Source organism: Cynocephalus volans, chromosome 7, assembly GCF_027409185.1.
Source record: "Cynocephalus volans isolate mCynVol1 chromosome 7, mCynVol1.pri, whole genome shotgun sequence".
Lineage (NCBI taxonomy): Eukaryota > Metazoa > Chordata > Mammalia > Dermoptera > Cynocephalidae > Cynocephalus > Cynocephalus volans.
The window spans coordinates 154,428,044-154,450,996 of NC_084466.1; the positions used below are offsets into that span (position 1 = coordinate 154,428,044).

The window sequence follows — 22,953 nt, forward strand, 5'->3', positions numbered from 1 at the left end:
CCACCATCATCCTCACACAACCTTGGCCATACCAGAATCCAACTTGACCCCTTCTGAGGGACGTCTGGGACCCGTGTGCAGGAGCAAGCCAGCAGCCCCTCCGAGCTCCCCGCAGAGGCCACACCTTGCCAAACAAACGAAGCCCGACTTACCCACACGCCCGCAAGTACGGAGGCAGACCCCCACGTCACACCTCTTCGACTCAGGGTCCTCATCTGTCAGATGGGGAGACTGCCCCAGAATGCCAGCACAGTGCCGTACACACAGCAGCTCCCTCCCGGAAGGCTTTACTGCCAGAATCCAAAAGGGATACCAAGAATGTTCACCTGGGTCTGCTTCAGCATTCTAGAATTCTGGGCCTGGATGATCAAGGCCAATCAATCACAGCTCAAGAGGTAAAACACCTCCAGAAGTAGGCAAGGCAGCCCACTCAGGACACCCCCACCCACCACCGTGGCCTCCCTGATCTCCCAGGCCTCGAGGGGCAGCGGCTGTCCACCCCTGGGATGCCCTTTGGTGGATGGCCCCAGACTTGTGCCTCCAGCCCAGACCCACGTATTCTAACACAAGAGGCCAAAACCAAGCTTATCTCTTTTTCCCACCCCAACCCCACCACCCAACCCAACTGCCCTGTCCAGACCCTGGGGAGTCACCTGGTTGCCACTTCATCTCTGTCTGTCCCACAGCCAGTCTGCACCCCAAACACGGACCGCCCCTCCACCGTCACTTCACCTACCCCAGTGAGGCCACCGCTGGCTCCATCTCCCAGGTGCCACAGCCTTTACTTTACGGCCTGGTGACGGTAACTTCTCCACTGCCCACTGCTACCCTCAGAACTCAGTCTGAGCTCCTGGCCGCCCCATGGCCCCTGCCCACGCGGTGCCTCTCCAGCCTCAGCCCTGCCCACTGCCGGCACCCCATTCTCTCACTCCACAAAGAGAGAAAGAGGATGATGACCCACATTTTAGAGCTCAAGTGTTTGCAAAACTCACTTAACCCTCGCCAGTACCCAGTGGTGGATACAAATAATGCCAGGTAGGTGGGGTCATTACCCGAAGCCCTCCAGCCAGTCATTTAGGGGGGCGTGGGTACAAGCAGAGCATGCCAGGAGGTTTACCGAGAACTTCTTTCAATCTTTTCCATGGACCACCCTCTCTGACCCCTCAGCCTGGGAATGACCCACCCTCATCTCAGCTCCCACCTATTCACTGTGGCTATACTGAACTTCAGAGTAAGCCCCACTTGCTCTTCCCTGCAGCCCCCCACCTCCCATAGCATCCAGCACACAGCAGGAGCTCTCTCTATCTGAAGCAGATCGTGGTTCAGCAGGCAACTTTCAGAAGAAGCAAATTCACCTCAATGTCACTGCATAAATTTCTGGCAAATCAATCCAAATCGAGTTACCATATCATATCACATAACATGTAAACTCTATACATAAAATATTGTACATCTATTTTTATTTGACTTACTAAATTATAAACTTTTAAAAATTTCTTAAAGGTAGTTTTCCCAGTCATACATAACTGCTTAATTGGGAAGTGTACAGAACATAATTACACTGCCTAACACTACAATATTGCTTACAGGAATATCTCCCTTCATGCATTCTGCTTTATTTTGTATTTAATCTCTATTAAGATGTCTATATGAAAATAGACAGGTATGCTACTCTTCATAAACAGCAGAAATCATAAAGTCATTTATTTGCTAACTCAAGTCCAAAAAGCAGCCCCAAAAGAAACTGGCAGGGCCCCAAAGGCTACCACTTCTTGCATTCAAGCAAACAAGCTCCTTGCTGTGGAGGCCCCTTAACACGTAGCCCCAGAAAACCTGGTCTGGGCCAGTTAGCCAGGTAACAAATCAGGTCGTGGCTGCCAGTTTCTCTCACACAAGTGGCTCTGTGTACAACTCAACAGCACCCCAAACTCCCCCCAGAAAGCTATTATCCAAACCAAGAAGAGCAAATCCTTTTGGCCCAAGATCCCAGTTACCAACCTCATACCAAGGGGTTAAATCATTTCTCATCTGAGGACACCCATGAATCCCTTCGAGTTCACCCTTCAGCTAACACAGGGGACTCCCACCACAGGCTCCAGACTCTTCAGACTGGATGGATTCTCCCCGCCTGCCTCCTAGCCTTCAGATTTGCACATACCCACGCATCCCTGCACTCAGGTTATCTGAATACACAGCCATTCTTCAGACAGCTTGGTGTTGGTGGAGAAGAACCAGTTTGGATCTCGCTCCATCGTCAATCAGCTGTGAGCCCTTCTACATAGCTGGCCGACTTCTCAAGAGGAAAATAACCACAGGGCCTCACCATCTCACAACAGGGCTGTTACTAAAAATAAAATAAGCTGATGTATGATAAAGTGTTTCTACAAACAGAAGAAAGGTAAGCTATCAGTCTCGCTGAAGCCTACTAATGAATAAATTCACCCATCGAGATAAAAAGGATTTGCCACAAAACGTGTTCACCTTCATCTCTAACACAGAAGGTGTTGCCCCCAAGTCTGTTTCACAGTGTTGGGCGTCATGACGAAAAAATGCTATAGGCAGAAGCGGGGCCTCCGCTGAGCTCCTGAAGGCTGATTTCATTTGTCTGCAGGGGGTAAATAATGTGCCTTTTGCTGATCCATGTTAATGCTCAACCAGGCTAATATTAAAAACATCAACTCCGTGGCATCCATCTTTGACTTGTATATATAGATTTTCATGGTATGCTTCATTGAGTGGTTCATATTTTACTACAACATAAATTGTAAAAATTTCTTTTCTAAGAGGTATGCTGAGACACTCGGCCCAGACTCATCTCAACAAATACTGCTGCCTGGTCAAGAGAAAGTTACAGGTCAAGTACATTTGAATGTGGAACCAGCCCCACTTTCAAGAGACACACAGGAGATTCCCCTCATGTCTCTAGGAATGCCTGGTGACGTTCGGAGGGGTGGAGAATCCCTCTTAAGCCAAAAAACAAGAATAAGTAGGGCCGAAATCTGTATTCCAATGTTCAAACCTATTAACTCTACTTGGGGGGTTATTTAAGTTATATAAAAATCTTCTTTCAACCATATTCCATGCCAAATGTTCGATAAGTAGACTTGAGTGTGTGGGTGTGTGTTGGGGGAGTGGTTTGTTTTTAAAGAAAGACAGTCTGTGTGTGCTGTTGGCAGGTTCCGGGCTGGCTGCATTAAGAGCCACCTGGAGGAGTCTGCTAGAAATACAGATGTTAGAACTTCTCCATTGGGACACTGGGTGGGGACCCAGGAGGGGGACTCCTGACTAGGGGTGCTCTGGGGATCTCCCTGCTCCAGAGGTCATCCTCTTGAACCACCCAGGCACCAGGTCCTCCCTGGGGACTGCATGAGTCACTCACGTGAAAAACACCAAGCCCACAGCCAGCTTCTCACCACCAAATGTGCCTGCAGAACAGGGGGGCGGGGAGGGCAGGGCAGAGGGCCAGCTGCTGTGGGGGGCTTGCACTTATCTGCTCCCTCCAATGCAACAGTGCACAGCAGACCCCTCCATGTTCCTGGGAGGCCCCTAATTCCAGCTTTACGTCCAGGAATTCGACTCCATGCCAGCCCAGGTCCAGAGGGATGTAGCTCAAACACTGAACTGGAACATCGTGTGCGGCTCAGACAAGCCAGAGGTGAGTAGGGGATTTGTCATTCTCGATTCCACTACCACCCTCATAACTACCAGGATCGCCGCTATTCCTACTACTGTCACCACCAGCAACACTAATCATCATCGTCGTCGTCATCATCATCATCATCATCATCATCGTCATCATCATCATCATCACAGTAACAGCTGACGTGAGCATTTCCCACATGCCACAGAATCTGGCTCCTGTGCCCACTCCCCAAGATTTGCAAATGTGGAAATAGGCCATTCTGACGTCTGACCCATGGCCTGCTGAGATGCCCTTGCATTCCAGCATGAGGCACTTCCCAAGGGCATTTTTCAAGGACCATCTTGCTTCCCAAGTAAGATTTTATAGTGGTATGAATTGAGCCCAAAGGAACTTCTGGACCATGAAATGACCAGGCCAACCTGAAGGTAACAAACAGCTCCGCAGCCCTCGCCTTGCCATTTCATATTCAAAGGACCCCACTACTCAGACCTGGTATGTAACAGGAAGCACAGAGCACTAACACTGCCCAGGTGGAGAAAGGATGCTCCTTCTAACATTTGAACCAGAAAATGTCTCATGATGGTGAGTGCACATCCATACTGTGCCAGGCCCACGGTGAGTGCTCAGTCAACATCAGAGTGAAGGAATGTCCTGGGAGGTGATGATGAATTACCAGCCCATTTCCAGGGTCCAGGGTCAGGAACAAGCTCAATCACCCACAGCAAATCTGCCACCCAGCTGGACCTGGTCCAGTTACCACAGCTGCTATTGACCAAGAACCACATGCAGGAAGATAAACCAAACAAGACTCTGTGGAGCAAATGGACCACTCAGTGGGCAAACCTCCTCCTGCTCGGGGATCTAGAGGGGCAAAGGGAGCTATGAAGACAAGGCCACGGGGGAGGAGCAGATGGAATGTGGCCAGTCATGCCCATGAGGTTTAGACTCTCGGGAGTGGGGAGTTTAAACCTGACCCCCTCTTCTCAGCAAGCTCCACCTGCCAAGGGTGGGTGGGACAGGCGGACTGGGCCCCCACGCCGGCTGGCTGGCTGGCAGGCAAGGAACTCAATTTTTTTTCTTTCTCTGGGAAGGGAAAGTAGATCTTAAATAGAAGTAAATATTTCACTGGCCATTTCTTGGAGTGACCTAATACATAGTAACATTCCACAGATGAGAAGACAGCTGCTCCCTAAGCCAGCCCTGCCAGCCAAGGCCCATCCCTACCCCACTGCACTGCATATTCCAGACATGAAGGGGCTTCAAAAACTTCACGGAAAGATTTGTATTATCTGTTTTTGGTTTTTTGGAGGCTGGCCAGTACAAGGATTCAAACTCTTGACCTTGGTGTTATCAGCACCATGTCACATTATCTTTTAATTTCATTTTTCCATGAACTTTCTGAAGTAATCTCAGATTTTTTAATAGCACCAGGGATATGGATCTCCCACCCCTAAACACTTCTATGCCCCCCCCTTCCAAAAAACTACTTCACCTGGCTCCATAAAACACATCCATCCTCTATGGGCAAAGAATAAAAACTCCCTTCCATGTGGATTACTCCTCAGGACAGGGCCCAGCCCACCCATCTAGTCTTTGCAACTAGCTGATCCCTCTCCCTGCACAACCAAATCAATCAAGGCCCAGGCAGCCTCTCTGAGGTCCCAACACCTGAGGGGCACTCCTTTCGCTGCCTAGCTCTGGATCCTCTGACCTCCACCCAGACTTCATGGCGGGGTGCTTGGTGCACTTCCTCGGGGCAAGAGCAGCTGGTTTACTTTATTTTATTGTATTTTTAAAAATTTAACGAACACCTATGATGTGTCAGGCCTGTTCTAAGCACTTTATAAACATGACCTCACTGAATCCTTACAACACACCCTCTCCTTACCCTCATTTTAGATTCAGAAACCGAAGCCCTTTGCACAGGCTTAGGAAATGCTGAAAGCAGGAAAGGACTCAAGCATTTCTTTCCATACCTGCTTTGCCACACTTCCTACAACAGTCTGTTCCATGTGTATCTTGAGGCCTCTACTAAGCTCTAGGAGGGCAGAGCCATCCTCCTTGGGCCCCGCCTCAGTCTTTGAAAAAGAAGACATCGAAACCTTCGTGCGGGACCTCTCCCTCACCACCAAAGTGAGCACACAGCACAACGGTCAGGCCAGTGCTCTCACCACCAAAGTGAGCACACAGCACGACAGTCAGCCCAAAGTGGGCTGCCGGGGCCCCAAGTGCAAAGCTGTAGATCTGAGCCTGGACCCTGACATGCCAAGTTATCACCAGGCTGCAAAACTCCCAGCTAAAGGCATGGCCAAAAAGTGGTCCATGCATTCACCCAGCACTCTTCCTGCTAATGACAAAGAACCCGGAATCCAGCTCCAAACTTGATGGCTGCTATAGAAGATGAAGGGAGTTAGGAAAAACCCTTTTTAAGCTTCCTTGCGGGGAAATATTTTAAAGAACCGCTCTGAGGGGTTAATGTAACATATGGGATTTGTTTCTAAGCTCTCAGACCTGGCTGGGACGCACAGTACACGCACACCCCAAACAACTGTAACCACAATCCCCCCCCCCCCCACCCATTCCCTTCATCCCTCTTGGACACAACAGACTCCACTAAGACAATCTCATGATTACTGAAAAGAAAACTCAATTATTTTTCTGCTACTTTCTTTGCCCACTACTTGGAACACATTTAACCAGTTTAGGAAAGAAAAATAAAATTACCCACTATTCAAGGCCCTCCTTAAACATTCAGGAAGACATATTACAGATAGAATTCCAACTTTAATTCTGAAATCTCCTGGCTTTTGTCAGCTGAAGCAACAGTCTTAATCCCAGGTTTACATACTGGTCAGCCACCAGAAAAAAAAAAAAAAAAACCCAAAAACTAATCCTAGGTTTAATGGAGAAATAAGAAGGACATGTGTGTGCATGTTTATGGAAAAAAATCCTCACCCGAGTGAAAAGCAACATGCGTCGCGGAAGAGCAGGGAGAAGAAACAGAAGTCTGCACAAAAGCTCAGGAAAGCCGGCACCCCCCGCAGGCAGATCCCCCACCCCTGGAGGAACCTAGAAGCCACGGTCAGAGGCTTTCCTGCACAGAGTAAAGGATCCCTGGAACCTGGAACAACAGATAGGGGTATGTACCTCATGCACCAGATCCCAACACGGGTCCTGAGACCACCCACAAATCCTGGCTCTCAGGAAATGACCATCCACTATGAACCTGAAGGCTGTGGTCAGCCAGCAGAGGCTGAGTAAACTACAAGAAGTGTCAGAACATTCTTGTGCTTAGAAGCCTTCAGGAGCCAGCCCCATCAGGCAGAACAGCTCCCGAGGAAGCAGCTTGTCCCTTCTGTCCTGCTGAGGCACCGCTGAGGCACTGTCAGGTGGGAGCTAGCCCAGGGCTGAGCCTGCTCTGCTGCAGCCCACCCATGTACCAGCCTTTTCCGTGTGGAGTGAAGCGGAATGGAGACCTGTTTGAAAACTGCAGGGGGGACTTAAAATAGACAGAATATAATCATTACCCACGCTGGAGCTGAGCCAGGACACCAGGGCTAACATGACTAATTTGTCAAGAAACACCTCCCAGCGCTTCCCTCGGTTGTCCAGAACCCAGAAGGCTGAGCTGGGGGAGCACACTATGTCCCCACTGTCCCCTCCACTGCCAGCCCCACCAGGGCCAGAGCACCCAAGTAGACTGCAGAGACTTCCTGAGGCCACACGTGTTCAGAGAGGAAAAGAAGGGTTTTAGAGCAGGAAAGTAATCTTATAATTACAGGAAAGCCCGTTTTTCAGGAATACCTTCACCTCGTAGGTACCTTACTCTTTAAAGGAAGCCAAGGTCAGTCCAAGAGCTCCCTCATCACCTGCCTTTTAGGTGAGTTAATCTCCCAAGCAGGCCTCCTCTCTGGATTTCAGGACACACCCAACTTTGTGTCATTCCCTTTCAGTCCTCTGATAGCCTCTTTGAAAAGAAGGCTGTTCCCTTTGTTCAGGAGCATTATTTCAAATTCCTTTCTAAGGCCCACACCACACAAAAGCAGGGCAGCAACCCAAGGAAGTTCACCAGGCAGAATCATGTTTCTCCCTTGTTTTTACAGGAGCAGAGCAAACAGACTATCCCAATAAGGAAAAATTCTAACCACCTTCCCTGTCTCTTCCTGCAAATCCTCCTAAGGTGAATACAGGAACCAGATCCTGTTTTAAGATGTGTGTAATGGATCCAGTTGAAAGTGAGATGCAGCCAGAGTAGGGGAAGGGGGCATCCCATTGGCCCAAGCTCCTCTTTCAAATAAGGGGCACACACCAGAAAGAAGGAGACTTGCTTTAAAAAGACTCAGAATGAGATCATCTTAACCCAGACCACAAACATGGAAACTTGAGTCTTACCTACTGATAAAGTGATACCTGACCACTAAATCCAGTTTTACCACATAAAACCCTAAGCACTGTGAAAGCTATCCACATAATCCCAGATTGTGTATGGACATGTGTTCTTGGGGGGTGAGGGTTGCATCAGAGGAACCGGATGGAAGGCAAGGGGGTAACTGAGATCTGGAGGAAAAAGGGGGTTGAATCTTGACTAGCATAAATAGCAAAGCCATCCTCAAACAGTCCCAAGTCCTAGTCAAAAGCCAAAAGAAATCTCAATTAACTAGAGCAACCAGAGCCACGTAGAATTGCAACTAGGTAAACTTCTGGTTCCCTTACTTACCTACCCTCCCTGACCCTCAGTTTCTCCATCAGTAAAATAGTGACTACAGTTTCTACTTCTGAGAGGATGTGAGGATAAGTGAAAGAACATGGCTGGAGCAACAGCACTGTGCCTGGCCTTGACGGTCCATCCCAAGATAGGTGTGACAGCCTGTGATCCAAAGAATTCTTCCCATGCTTCCAGTGGGGCCCCTGTCTACTGTGCCTGCCTTGGGTTTCCAATCAGGAACCATGCTGTTCTGAATGATCACCTAAGTGCACTGAATGAAAAACACTGGTTATAGAAACAATCTAGAAACTGCTCCTTGGCATTAAGATCCTAGCAAGAAGATCACTAATCAAAGAACAAAATGAAACATGCTGGAATTCTCCATAGCTCCATGTGCTCTGGAAAGCAACTCTGGGCCTGAGAGAGAAAGATATTTGTTTCTGAGATAGCCATCTGAATCCTGGGGAAAACATGCCCGCTTCAGGGCAAGCCTGAACTCTCACCACCCCTCTGCTCTGATCGCAGGGTGGGTAAGAAGAGAGGCTCCAACCCAGGCAGGCCTTCTCTTCTCACCTGGGAGTCCTACCCAGCCCACTCCCAACAGCCTGGTACGAAGCCCAGCTCTGCCACTTGACCAGAAGCCAAGTCACTTATGTGCCTCCTGGGTCTGCTATCACCCACCTTGCAAAAATCAAATGCAACAACATACACCAACTGTCTAGCCAGGTAGTGCCTGATATTAATCGCTTAGTAAATGGTCGTTATATCATTCACAGAACAAGAGCACATAATTAAATGCCTGCATGGATTTCTGGAGCACCAAATTAAGTCTGCAAACAACAGAAAAAGCCAAACACACAAATTTCTCCACCAAGAAGGTAGGTGCAAAGTGAAAGGGCCAGATAATGCCTGCCCTACCACCCAGTGGCCGGGCAATCTCTAGTCACATGAGCCACCAGGCTCCACGTGCTAGGGAAGAGCTGCCAGTGTGAAGAGCAGAGGAAGCAGCACAGGCGCGTGCCAATGTCACTGATCCTTCATGGAGAAGTCTGCAGAAGATCTCAGTTGCTCTCGCAGTTTCCCGAAGCAACTGTGACCCCGCTACTTACAGCACAAATAAAATACCCAGATTCGAAGACTGCCCGAGAACCGCGGCCCCAAACACCCGCCCAGGAGACGGGATCCCAAACGGGCCAAGTCGTAATAACGCCGTGTTCACCGTTTGCCTGTATCTCGACCACCATCCTGCAATCAACGAATCCGCCCAAGTGGAGGGGCCCGGGACCCCACGACCCCAGGTCTGGGAGGCCAGGAGTCCGCGATCCTGGGGAGGTGGGGGGGACTCAGGCACTGTCCGGCCTGGAACCTGGTTCTGCTCTGAGCCTCGGCCGCGGATCAGGGGCCCACCTCGGTGTCCCGCGTCGTCTCGCGGCTCCTTCCCCGGTGTGAGGCGACGTCGGGCCGGACCCCCGCGGTCCCGGGTCGGAGCTGGCCCGCCCAGCACAAAGGCCTGCGGGAGGAGGGTGGACGTGGACACTGGGGGGCAGGGCCCATTTCTATCACCTCTCAACGACCTCCCCCGCGGCGGGAGCGGCTCCGGATTTACAAGTGAAAAGGTGACGGGCAAGGGGAGGGGCGCTTCCGGGGGTGACAGGTACAGTGGCCAGTCCACCAGGTACCGAGGCCTGCGGGTGGAGGAGCACTGACCGGCAGGGAGGGGCTTCAGGTACGCGGGCCTGCGGGGGCGGGGCCTCAGGCGCACCCGCCGGGAGGGGCGGAGCCCCAGGTACGCGGGCTTGCGGGGGCGGGGCCTCAGGTGCACCCGCAGGGAGGGGCGGAGCCCCAGGTACGCGGGCCTGCGGGGGCGGGGCCTCAGGCGCACCCGCCGGGAGGGGAGGGGCGGAGCCGCCGGGACGCGGACCCCAGGGCTCAGGGGGCTTCCCTTGCGAGTTCCGGGTCCTGGAACCCGGAGACCCTGGAAACCCAGACGCCGGGAGCCCTGTCCTCCCACCAGGGCGGAGCACCCCGCCGTCGGAACTCAGTTTGGAAATGCAGCCAGACTCCGCCCCCTCCAAGTACAGCGCGGCCAGGTAAGGCGGCCTGGCCTTCACCTAGGCCCAAGTTGGGGCCACATCAGAACGTGGCGCAGGGCACCGGAAGTCGTTCTGGCGTCAGTCTGGGCTGAACGACCAGGCCCCCCAAAGCGCGCGCTACAGAAAACTGGAGGAGGAAAACGGCCTCTTTATGACTTGGGGGAGGCAATTCAATATTTCTTCCTCGCATAAAATAGGAATCGGTCTATTTACCCAGTCCACAGGAGCGTCGTGAAGATTAATGACTGTGAAATGTTTTTAAGATCAAAAACATCCCCAGATTTTACTTGTAGGCACTTATATGTGCATGTTGATATCTGTGCAGCAAAATATACTCTTTACTGATTGCCCTCCCAATGTGACTTTTATCCCATAATCTGAAAGCTGCTGAGAGAAAGGAATCAGGTACGTCTCAGTGTGCTCCTGGACACTGAGGAACGATATAAATGTCATTTCGACTCCAACCACCCTGAGCCTCCTGCCGCTCCATCTAGCCCCTGAAGGGCAGATGGAGCAGTCTAGCGACAAAGACCACAGTTCAACGTCTGGAGAAGGGAGGGGAAGACAACTCAGAGACCTCCCCAGCTCTAGGCAGGTGCCCCCAAGCTTGGGCCTCCATCTGGGTCTCCAGTGTTTGGAAAGCCTTGGCCCACACCATGCCCCAGAGGTCAGCCATGCTCTGCCAGTGCTAGAAGCCACGCAGCCCTCCTGGCCTGGCAGCTCCAGAGCAAAGCCTCCCTCATGTCACCAGTACTGTTTCTCTGAGCAAAGCAAGGCCATGTGACTGCACCCAAGGACATGGTTGGGCTCCCCAGGGGCAGCTCCACTTCAGTCTGAACACTCTCAGTTCCTCAGTCGTTCCTGGGACGTGGTTTTAAGAGCTCTCTCCGGCCCTGATCGCTGCTGGCTCTGGCCAAACTCCAGGTGGGCAGGCCCAGCAGCTCCTGCAACATCGGGTGGGGTGTCTGCGACCCAAATGGGCATGCGAGCACTGCCCCACCCCTTCCCATGGCCCTCCTGGGCCTGAACAAGCTGAGGATAAACTGACCACACACCAAAGACCATCCCTCAGCAAAAGAGACTCACAGAACAGTTCATTTGAAAGGTGTACAAATCCTTTCCTGGCCTCACCCCCTCCTGCAAAGGAGCTTCACCAGCTCCATTCTCCCCTCCCCCCTTCATGCCTTCTCCCCTTTCAATTGCCCCCTTCACTCCCCCTCAACCACACACCTGGGCGAGTACAATACTACCACTTCCAGGTTTGATTCTGGCCATTTACACCTCTAAAATGATTCTTTGCTAGCCTCAACATTTAGGTAAGATTTTTAATTGCCATGGGGGGGGGGGGGGGGAATCCCATTAGGCCAGAGGAGCTGACCTCTATGATCTAGGTCTGTGGTTCCTTCCAGAGAAACTTCCTCAGATTCCGTGACTCCATAATGAAGTTTTTGTTTGTCCTGGGCTTGGACAGATTGCTGGAGGCCAGATTTCAGGCATGGCTGGAGCACAGCATGATTAGCTAGAGTTTACAAGCCCTCAGCTAGCCTGACGCTCACACTCCATCTCTGTTACATATCCTTTAACAGGGTCCTTCCAAGCTTCTGCCACAACCTGGGCTGGGATGAGACACAGAAACAGTGCTACTGTTCACGATCAGACAATCTTTAAGCCAGCTAATAGCTCAAGTCATAATTAAGGATCTGTTTTAACACAAGAAGCACATTTCTGCCGATCAGAAGAGCACTTTTGAAGGGAGTAAAAATCAACAACATAATGAAAGGTGTATTTTTTTTTTTTTTGTATTTTACAAATGGGAAGGATTTTGAGGACCACAGTGGACGAAAATCACTGCCTTCCCCCCAACCCCCAGGACTTTTCTGCATTTACAAAGGTTACAGAACCAAAGGCAAGGCTGGCCAGCCACCAGGGTCAGGCAGCAACAGCTATTCAGGGTTAACATCCTTTAAATACCAACAGGCCTTCGGGAGAAATGCTCTGTTATTACCTAGAACAGAAGTCACAATTCTCTATAAAACCAAAATCACCACTTGCCCCATTAATAAGAATCCAACCGTTTTATCACAATTTTTGTGAATATTAAGCCAACTCTAGGCTACCATCTGTTAAATTTAGCTAGGTAAACAGCTAAAGCAGATCATCTCTAAAATATTCACTGAGGGAGGGACTAGGCTAGATCCATATGCAAACTGCAACTGGCCCCTAAAGTTCTAACCAAGTGCACCTTCCTAACCAAGTGCATCAGCCCCCAACAATGGCCAGTTATCTACACCAATGCCAACTACGCTGGGGGTCAAAAAGCAAAGTAAAAGGAAGGCATGTCCCTTTAGCTATAGAGTTGGCTCCACTTCAGAGCCTCTGCTCCCACGTGGAAGTAGGTGGGCTTTGTGAACAGAGGAGGAGGAAGTCAAAATACAAGAGGAGCTTTTTCAGTGAGAGCCACTTCCACAAGCAAATACTCATCGTAGCTGCACTTTCCCCAACTCCTCACGCAGATTTAAAACTACCTTCAAGTGAGGAGAGGAATGACACACAGCTCTTCCTGTGACTTAAAATGCGTGTTTCTGGTGTTGAATAGTATTTCTTAAAATCTCATTGCAAGGTGGAAAAAGTTTGCTTTTTACACTTTCCTTGAAGAACTCTACTATATCTGCCTTTAGAATCTTTCCTCAAAAAAGCACATCACTGAGAAGAGAGAGCATACAATGTTCCCCAGCAGTCCAGAAAAGACCACCTTCTAAGAAAACTGGGGAAAGGGAGCAGGCCAAATTTCCATGGCAGGCAAAGACAGATGAATGCGCCTCTGGTTCCCATCCTGTCTGCAGCTCCTGAAGTTTCTGTGTTCTCCAGCAGTTAGAAGAATGAAGGCAAAACTGCCCCTTGGCTCCCATTGTCAACATTCCACATAAACAATGGCCTGGCCTTCTCCCTATTGTACATTGGGTATTCACTGGCGAATCCCCCCTTTTTACACAATATGCAAAGCCCTTCTTTTCACAGGCAAAGTTCTGAATGCCCAAGTGCAACCATAATTTAGGCTTTAAACATCAATGATGATAGTTAAAAGCAAACTACAGATTATGCTCAAACATTAATTTGTGAATATCATTAGAGTCACACTGATGGCTTTTGGATACTCTCCGTTAAATCATGATCAAAAGAACCACTGAACACCTTAAAAATGGTTCTGAAGTGTTTTAGCAATTATTAAATACAATTTTCCAAACCCAGAGATAGGGTCTTTTTAAAAAATTCTTTTCATAGGTCTTTGATATATATTCCATCAAACACAGACTTGAATAAAAAATAACTTCAAAAGATGGGGTGTGGGGGGGAGGCCTCGCGTTTTCCTTCTTTCCCGGGGTGCTGTAACTCTAACTTGTAGCAGTGTAAATGAGGACATGCTTACCAGCTGTAAGAGAGAAAGCTGATAGCTGCCCCGGCAGCAAAGACTCAGAGAGCAGATCCATTCCAGCATTTTCATGTGCCTACTAAAAGTTTTCAGTAGGGAAAGTTCATACAAGCATCCTGTAGAGCTAGCATTCACAGTAAGATTCTTGGGGAATAAGACACCCCAATATTTCACCATTTGCTGTCACTTAAGTACAAGTACTTCTTTTTAAAGGATCAAACTACACTCCATTTTTTAATTACTACAAAAATGTGTCCACCCTCTGTAATGGAACATGAACATGAAAATAGTACCTGAGTTGTGTCCTGCTCAGCAGATAAATTTTTTTCCCCAACCCTGTGCTGTATGAATATATATTTGTGGCCTGTATCAGGGACACGGGACACTTGGGCTGCTGCTTTTCACTGATAGGAAGATTATTAACAGAGGGACCCAGGCTGCACTCACATACATTATAATGACAGCCCTTCTATACTGAAATGACAGTGGTAAAAAATGACAACTTGGGCCACCATTCTACCATTGCTATAAACTCTTTAAAATTTTTCCATTTAGGGAAAGGGTTAAGTGCAAAGGGTATAACTTTGCCTTCAAACATGATTCATGATGTTAGTGAACTGCTGGCAAATGGCACTCTGGTGCTAGATCTCAGCAGGACCGCTCCCTGAGGGGTCCTTTTTTGTTTATTAATCAGTGAATCTCAAGGATTTCAGATAGTATGACTCATCGTGAGCATCCTTTGCTTTAATATTTCCACGGTTCCCAATAATATCATTTTTAGATCCAGTGCACTGCTTGTTCAGTACACATTTTATGTACTCTTCATTTATTTACCTCGTAGGTAGCTACTGAGAACACTGAAAACGTCACTGGTTGATTTTGTAGTTTTGTTTGTTTGTTGTTGTTGCTGTTTCTTTCATTTAATCTCTCTTTAAATCCTCTAAGTCTCTTTCCAGACTCAGGAAAAAGATTTCTTTCCAGAGTTTTAAAAGTCGAGTGAAGTTATTGATTATTCCCTGAAAGGGTAACTGATGGACAAGTTAATAATTATACAGAAAGCAAGTTTTACTGTTTCATCTTGTGTACACGACCAGATTAACAATGCCAGGGAAAGCAACCAAGGCTCAGCAGGGACAGGAACAGGTGTGCCCCGGGTCTTAAAAGGCCAAAATATCTCACAAAATATGTCACTGGTGTGTTTTTACAATGGCAGTAGTGTTTTTAAGTAGCCAAACTTTTTTACTTTCTCAACTTTAAAGAGACACATTTTGCAAATATTTCTTCACTGAGTCAATGACTAAGTCCCACACACGTTAAGGTGCAACTCATGCCTAACAAGAAAATGCATTTTAGGAACAAAGAAGTTTTTTAAAATCAGTTAAGAAAAGGTAATTCACCCTGCCCCTCCCCCCCAGGAGAACACCCATTCAAGGGTCAGTTTCAAAGATCCCAAGTGAAATCGTAAATAACTCACAGGGCTCTGAGCTCAGTCTGCAGAGCCACACCACCCTCCACGCTGACTTATTAAGGTACAATTAGAAAGCGGGAAGGCAACATACTGTTCGGCCTTATCTTCCCAAACAGGAAAAAGAATTAAACCAAAAAGCACCTTGTCAGGTTCAAAACAAGCTCCAAACCCAAGATCTTTTAATTCCCTCTAATAACTGCTTTCCACAGGGACATAACTGGGGTCCCCTACCCCTGGGGCTGAGAAAACCAATCAGCGCCATAAATTCCCTTTGCCTTCAACCCTCTCTCCCTTCTACTGGGACAAGGTGGGGGGAGGGGGTGACCCCACACTAACACACTAACCCCCTCGATGCTCTACAGAAATATGCCGGCTTATTTCCTTTGTTTGGTCATGTTATACTTGACCAAGTGTGAACGATTAAACTGGTTTCATTAAAGGCAAGTGCATTCACGGCCAACATCCAACTTCAATGGCAACTGTAAGCATATTTTGCAAGAAAGAGGGCCTGCTTTTTTGCTTGCAATCCACCATCTCATTAACTTTCCTTTTGGGGGCAATAAAAAGGGCACTAGGGGTTTTTCCAGGAGAGCGTCAGAGCAGCTCAGAGATCTGATGCCAGACAAAAGGATATTTAGTGCTTCAACTCTTTAAGATACAGTCCCTGCTACTTAAAAAAGAAAAAGAGAGCCTGTTTCAATATTAAGGCAGCTGACTGAAAATGTTTAATTAGCATTTTGAACATTACTTTATAATTGCTGTAAGGAGTACTCTGTGAAATCAAGTGATTATAAAAACAAGATCCTTTAAAGTCTCATTACTTCAAAATGTAAACGATTGATTATAAGAAAAAAAAAAAAGACTTCAAAACTTCAGAATTCTCCAAAGTACACGAAAACTTCTACTACTTTGAGAACCCTCGAGGCAAAAGAGCAATCTCGGGTACTGAACACGAGGTAATTTTTAAACGGCCTTTGAACCGAAGTCCCCACTTAGAGAAAGCTATCTTTTTTGAAAGAGTGATACCAGAGTTGATACATTTCGCCAAACTTAGAAGGCAGAAAGAATCACTTTGTAAACTTCCCTAAAATATAACGTCCCCTCAAAATTATCCATGTCAGATAAAAATATACCCGTCTCTAGAATATCCAGCAGAATTGCAAATAAGGCATTTAGCATTTTAAATTCCCAATGCATATTTATAGAATAGAATTCTGTAGTCTACCCTTCCAGCCACTCGCATCTGACTCTCTAAGAACTTAACCCGATCTCCAATCTTGAAAGAAAAAAAGAGAAATATACAGAAAGCCCCGTTTACCCCGGATAGGGCAAGGGAGCCCGGCGTGACGCCGTAGGCCACTGCCAGCTGCCTCCACCAGGAGCAGGGAGAGCGAGCGGGGATTTCTACGAAAAATTCCTCCTCTCACCTATAAAATCCCAAACGTGGGGTCCCCTGGAGCTAACTGCTGCTCGGGCCGCCTCCGGAAAAAGTACTGGGGGTGGGGGAGGGAGATAGCCACGAACACTCGCGCGCACACGCACAGTCCGTGTCCGCGACCATCGTCGCCGGCAGAAGGCAAGCCCCGGGAGGGAGTGTGTGCGCGCGTGTGTCTCGGCGCGGCCCGCGGTCACCGCGCCGAGCTCTTGGGCCCGCGGCCTCCGGACCCCAGGGCGCGGCGTGGGCTGCGGGCGACCGGCCACGACGCTGGGCCTCCCGCTGGAGAAAGGCCCGGGCGCGCCCGGGCTCCCGCGCGCCTCTGCCCAACTCGCCCCGGGCACTGGGTAAGCGCGAGCGAGAGAAAGAAAGGCGCTTCCCTTCGGCCGCGCGGGTCCGTCCGGCGCCGCGGAGGACTAGGAGGAGGAGGCGACCGCGGCGGCCCGGCTGTCCCTGCGCCGCGCCGGGTCCTCGCCGCCCGGGGCGCGCCCTAGCCAGCCCCTCCTGTGAAACTTTTTCTTTTTGGTTCGCCCCACCCGAAAAGTGCGGCCCGGGCGGGGGAGGTGGGAAAGGCGGGTGGGCCGGGCTCCCAGCGGCGGCGGGCGGCTGGCGAGGAGGAAGTGGTGCCCGCGGGAGCGCGGCCGGGCAGAGGAAATGCCCGGCCCGCCCGGCCCCCGCCCGCCCCGGCCCCCCGCCCGCCACGACTTTGGCGGGCCGTGCCCCGCGCGGCAGTGGCGGCGGCGGCGGCAGATGTGGCCCTGCTGCCCGGAGGAGCCAACAATGCGGGGCCGGCAAAACAAAAGGGTTCCACTTCGCCTCCCTTCCCGGCTTTCACTTGCATTCCCGGGGCGCCGCGCGGGATCCCCCTCCGGCAGGAGCTGCGCCCCTGGGGGCCCCGAGCCTCGTGCGCCCCGACTTCCCGGTGGACCCCAGCTTCTGCGCCCCCACCCCTGCCTCGCAGGCGCAAGGCCCGCCGTACCCTGGCGCACTCGGACTCCTGGTCCCTGGGGATCCGGTCGTATTGTCCCCGCGGCGCGCCGCGCGCTCGGCCCGGGTCGCCAGCGGCCCCCGCGCGCGCACCCACCGGGCTCGGGAAGCAGGAGCCAGGGGCGCCTGGGGAACCGTCTCCGAGACGCTGCCGCCGCCGCTGCCCTCCGGACGCCGCCGCGCTCTGGGTTTCTTTTTTTTTTTTTTTTTTGCCAATCCTGATGGGAAGGAAGGTGACCGCCTACTTCGCATTCATCAACTCTCATCACAACAACAAAAATCCTGGCGCAAACGGCGGCCAGCGGGCGCAATCGGGGGCGGGGGGCGGCGGGCGGGGACCCCAGGGCCGGCGTCCACACCCCGGGCGCCGAGGGGGGACAGGGGCCGGGGGCGAGGACCAAAGATGTCCTCGGATGCCGGCTCCGTGTCCTTCGCCCTCCTCCTCCTCCCCGAGTGGCGCAGTGAGGCGCGGGCGCGGCGCCCCCAGCCCGCGGCCGCAGGTGAGGCGGGGGCGGCGGCGGCCCCAGCCCTCCCCCGGGGCCCCCCTTACCTCGTCCCGGGTCGCCGGCGTCCACGGCGAAGGGCGCCCACCCTGGAGGCGGCGGCGGCGGCGGCGGCGACTCCCGCCCCTCCCACCCCACCCGGCGGCGGTGGCGGTGGCGGTGGCGGCGGCTGTACGGCCCCCCCTCAGCGCGGCATGGCTCCCAGTTGGGTCCCTCGCTCCTCGGGCCGCCGCCGGATCCTCCGGGCCGCTCCCGAGCCACCTTAAAATGACACACGCACACAGAGACACACACACAAAAACTTAATCTCTCCAGCTCCCCGCCCCTCCCCCGCCCTCCTCCCCTCCCCCCACCCCACCCCTCCTTCCCCGGCCTTCCCTTCCTCCTCCTCCCCTCGCCGCCGAGCCTCTTCCTACTTCCCCACCCACCCCACCCCCTTCCTCCGCCCACCCGGCTCCCAGTCCACCCGCTCCAGCCGCCCGGCCGCCCGGAGGGGGCTGCGCCGGGGGTCCCCGGCCCGCGCTCACCCCCCAGAGGATGCTGATTCCAACTTGGATCGGGGGAGGGGACGTCCTGGACGCCGAGTGCCTCCCGGCTATTTGCTCTTCTTTATTTGTTTTCTCCTCCCGGGAAGGAGGAGGAAAACCAGCAGCAAAGGAAAAGGGACGAGGCGCCGCCGGCCGCGTCTCCGGTGCCCACCAGCCGGCTGCGCAGGAGCGAGGCGGGAGGCGAGGTGAGGGTCGCCGCTCGCTCACTCCTCGCTTTGCTTTTTTTTTTTTTTGGCTAAGGCGGGGTCTCTCTTTGCAAACCAATGACACAACCCCACATGGGCCGGCCTCGCCCCCTACAGATACTCCTCACTACAAATAGGCGCTCTCGGGGGATTAGTGGCTCCGCGAAAGTGCACACGGGCGCGGCGGGCGGGCACTCGGCGGCGCGGCCCCGCCCGGGAGGCCCGCGGGAGGTGCGGGGGCCTCGGCGGCGGCAGAGAGGGGGGTCCCGCCGTGGAGGCCCCGAGTCCGGCCCTCGCCTCGCCCTCCTGCCTTCTCCACCCCTTCCACGTGGGGCCCCGGGCGGCCGGCCACGTGGGGGGACTGGAGCCCAGGGTGGCCCGGGCCCCCTGGATCCCCTTCCCGGCCCCACGGCTCCTACTTCCTCCTGGGCCCCCGCTCCGGCCGCTTCTGCCTTCGCAGGCCCTCGGGGTCAGGCGCGGGCCGGCCACAGGGGGCACTTGCGCTCCCCAAATCCGGATCCGGGAGCCGGTGCCCGAGCGGCTGCGATGGCCGTGGGTGAGCGGGGAGGGGGCCTTGTGTGCTGGAACTTGAGCGGTTGTGTTTCCCACACATTAAAAAAAAAAAAAAGAAGAAAGAGAGAAATGTTCCTTCCTGTTGCCTGGATCTCGCCGGGGAAAGCCTTGCCTCGGGCCGGAGCTCCGGGCCCCGCGGGACGGAGGCGCGCTGCGCTCTGCGGGCCGGCGAGAAGGGGTCCTGGGCTTGTGCGCGCCCTTCCGCGGCCCGCAGCCCCCGCGGGCCTGGCGTCCCGAGGTGAGAGTCTGGACACCAAACCTGGGGATCCGGGCCCAGCGGCCGCTCGCAGCCCGACAGCACCTGGACTAAATTCCATGCTATGGCCCCAGACGTCCGAGGGAAGGGAGCCGTCCGTCAGCTGCGGGGTGCGGGCCCTTGTCCCTGCGCCCTAGGGCCCCCCACATCTCATCCCACTTCCCTGAGTTGGGCTGCGCGTCGTCCACGAACTCAGCGCGGAGCTAAGCCCTTCGGCTCCATTTGCTTAGAAACCACCCTGAGATGTCAGGACTTGGATTGAGATGTTGGGCGGGAGAGGCGTGGGGACGGTGTGAGGTCGGACCTTGGAGGGCCTTAGGGACCGCCATTCCGTGAACCGAGCCCGGTGGTGTGGCCTCCTGAAAGCGAGGGCCGGGCGCGGGAGGAGAGGCCGCCGCGCCGCCCAACCCTTCTCTGCGTCCTGAAGAGCGCAGCTCCAGGCCTCGCAGTCTTCAGTCAACATTTAGGAAATCTTGCCCCAGCCCGCAGCAGGGGTGAGTGCTCGTGCTTGTCTGCTAAAGCGCACCCAGGTGCAGCCCGTGTGACCCACAGTGTGGGGGCCCTGGCTTCCGATGATTGTTTCATAGGTAAACAAGATTGAAAAACCAGATTGAGGACCTCCTACCTGTGATGGCAGTGCAGGACCAGGCCTCTCGCACCCGCTAGTCCAGGTAAGTCGGTTATTGTGCTCAGATGAACGAAACACGTTTTTACAAGGTCCAGATAGGCCCCGGCCAGGCCAGCTACCGGGCTCATCAGTCTGCCCTTGCGTCGAAAAACTCCCAGACGTCTCCATCTTCTGGTGACCATGTATCCCCAGAGAATTATCTTCAGGGCTCTCCTGTCCTCAGCAGTTTTGCCTCAAGTTCCTGGCGCTTAAGATAGTTGTTTATAAACTGACACCACCAGCCCTCCCCCTGCACGCTCCCAGGCTACTAGTCTACCAGTACCTGCTTTTCTGAGTTTCTGGGGCATAAACTATCATAACTGTAAATAAAGATTTTCTGCTTCCTTCTTTCACGGAAGATCTTTGGTACTGAGTGGTCGTCTCTTCGCACCGAGAAACCACAAAATGTCAGCTGGGTTTTCATACCACTTGTTCAATTTTCATGTGTTCTATGAATTTAAATTCTGACTTAGAAAATACTACGTTCTGTGTTTTGAGGACATCAAAAAGAAGGCATCCTCAGAGCTGAAAATTATTTCTCACTTCAACCTGACACCCTGCATTTAAAAATATTGACCCACTTGCCCCCAACCTGTGAACTACTTCAGACTCCAATCTTTTTTTTTTTTTTAAAGACGTTGCAAACTAACAAACAAAAAACCCAATTCAAAAATGGGTAAAGACTCCAACAGACATTTCTCCAAGGAAGATGTATAAATGGCCAATAAACACATGAAAAGCTGCTCAGCATCGCTATTCATTAGGGAAATGCAAATCAAAACCACAATAAGATAGCACTTCATGTCTATTGGGATGGCTAGTATCAACAAGACAGACCAAAAAAAAAATGTGTTGATGAGGATATGGAAAAACGGAAACCCTATGCCTTGCTGGTGGGGACATGTGACAGTGGAGCCCTGTGGAAAACAGAATGGCGATCCCTCAAAAAGTTAGACACAGAACCACCATATGATCCAGTCATTCCATTTCTGTGTGTACACCCAAAAGAATGGAAAGTAGGGACTCAAACAGATATGTGCACACGCATGTTCGTAGCAGCATTATTCACAATCGCCAAAAGGTGGAAGCAGCCCAAGTATCCATTAAGGGGTAAATGGATAAAATGTGGTGTATACATGCAATGGAATATTATACAGCCTTAAAAAGGAATGAAATGCTGACACATGCCACAGCATGGATGAACCTCGAAAACCAGCTAAGTGAATCAAGCCAGACACAAGAAGACAAAAAGTAAAGGAGCAAAGCATGCTGATGTATGTAACCCATTCTTGAAAGGTTCAGGAAAAAAACATATATATTATATAATATAAACATATATATGTTTATATTATATAATATATAAGTATATATAATATATTGTTATATATATTATGTTATTTATATATTATATATTAAAATATATGATATATTATAATTTATACTATATATAAAATATATAAATATAAATATATAATATGTATACTATTATATAATATATACTATATATAATATAATTTATATAATATATATAAAATATATGTGATATATAATAGTATGTAATAGAGAGTCATAAAGCAAATGTGGCAAAATGTTAAAAACTGGTGAATTGGGGTGCTGAATATGTGAGAGTTCTTTGTAGTATTCTAACAACTTATCAGTAAATTCAAAATTCAAAATAAAAAAAGTTTTAAAAAAAGTAATGGGAGAAAATGAGATCCGCAGCCCCAGTGTGAAGTATTGAGTTTGTAGGGCACTTATTTTCTTGCATTTAGCAGCCTTTAAACAGGATGCTACAATTCCTTTCCTGCTTTATACCTCCCTGGGAGCGGCTTTGATGTCTCTAGGAACCGAGGGCCTGTAAAAAGGCCTGTGGGACAGGCCCACTGCTTTTCCTCTGCTATAATCAAAGACCTCTAACCAAGGTTCTTATTTCTCAGTTTCCTGTTTCTCCTATCTCCTTTCCAGGAATCAACCGTTGTGGAAAAAAGATAGTGGTCCTGGATAATAGTGTGTCCTTTTATTGTAACTGTTTTGTGCAGTAAGATGGACTAGTTATGTGCACTTGAGTATTTCAAGGGTCTGTGCAGTGAGAGTTCTTGGGAGTTGGACTTAACTGTAGTTGCTCATCTACCTCAGTTATTCAGGGTTCAGCTCACTTCAGAACTACAATTATTTGAAGCTCTCAGTTACTGTCCTGAATGGAGGTGGGAATTTTGCCGCAATGTTTCATAGAATAGCTGTGCTTATTGTGGCTATAATATAATCACTATGTGATTCATAATTAATTCTACTCAGGAGTACATATTGCCTTTACAGGTGGCCCTTTTCAACTCTGCATTAAAAAATCCTATGCTCATGCCCTACACAGTAAGCGGTACAGATCGAAGTGGTTGAAGCTCTCACAATTTCAGGGTTTAATTGGCATTTGGGTTTAAGCCCATTATTTTATTTTTTAATTAA

The 22,953-nt window shown here is 50.9% G+C and overlaps 1 protein-coding gene across 4 annotated transcripts in view; it reads right to left on the reverse strand.

Annotated features, from left to right (window-relative positions):
• Positions 1–19,021, reverse strand: part of CTBP2 (C-terminal binding protein 2) — a 161,263-nt gene extending 142,242 nt beyond the window's left edge. For 3 of the 4 annotated variants that reach the window (XM_063103384.1, XM_063103380.1, XM_063103383.1), the window contains exons 1-2: positions 18,792–19,021; positions 18,312–18,525 (exon numbers count right to left, since the gene is read on the reverse strand). The gene's annotated coding sequence lies outside the window, so the exon portion shown is untranslated. Of the gene's footprint in view, positions 1–18,311; positions 18,571–18,791 lie in introns of those variants that run through there. The other variant, XM_063103381.1, reaches the window with a different exon arrangement.
• Between the last annotated feature and the right edge of the window lie 3,932 nt (positions 19,022–22,953).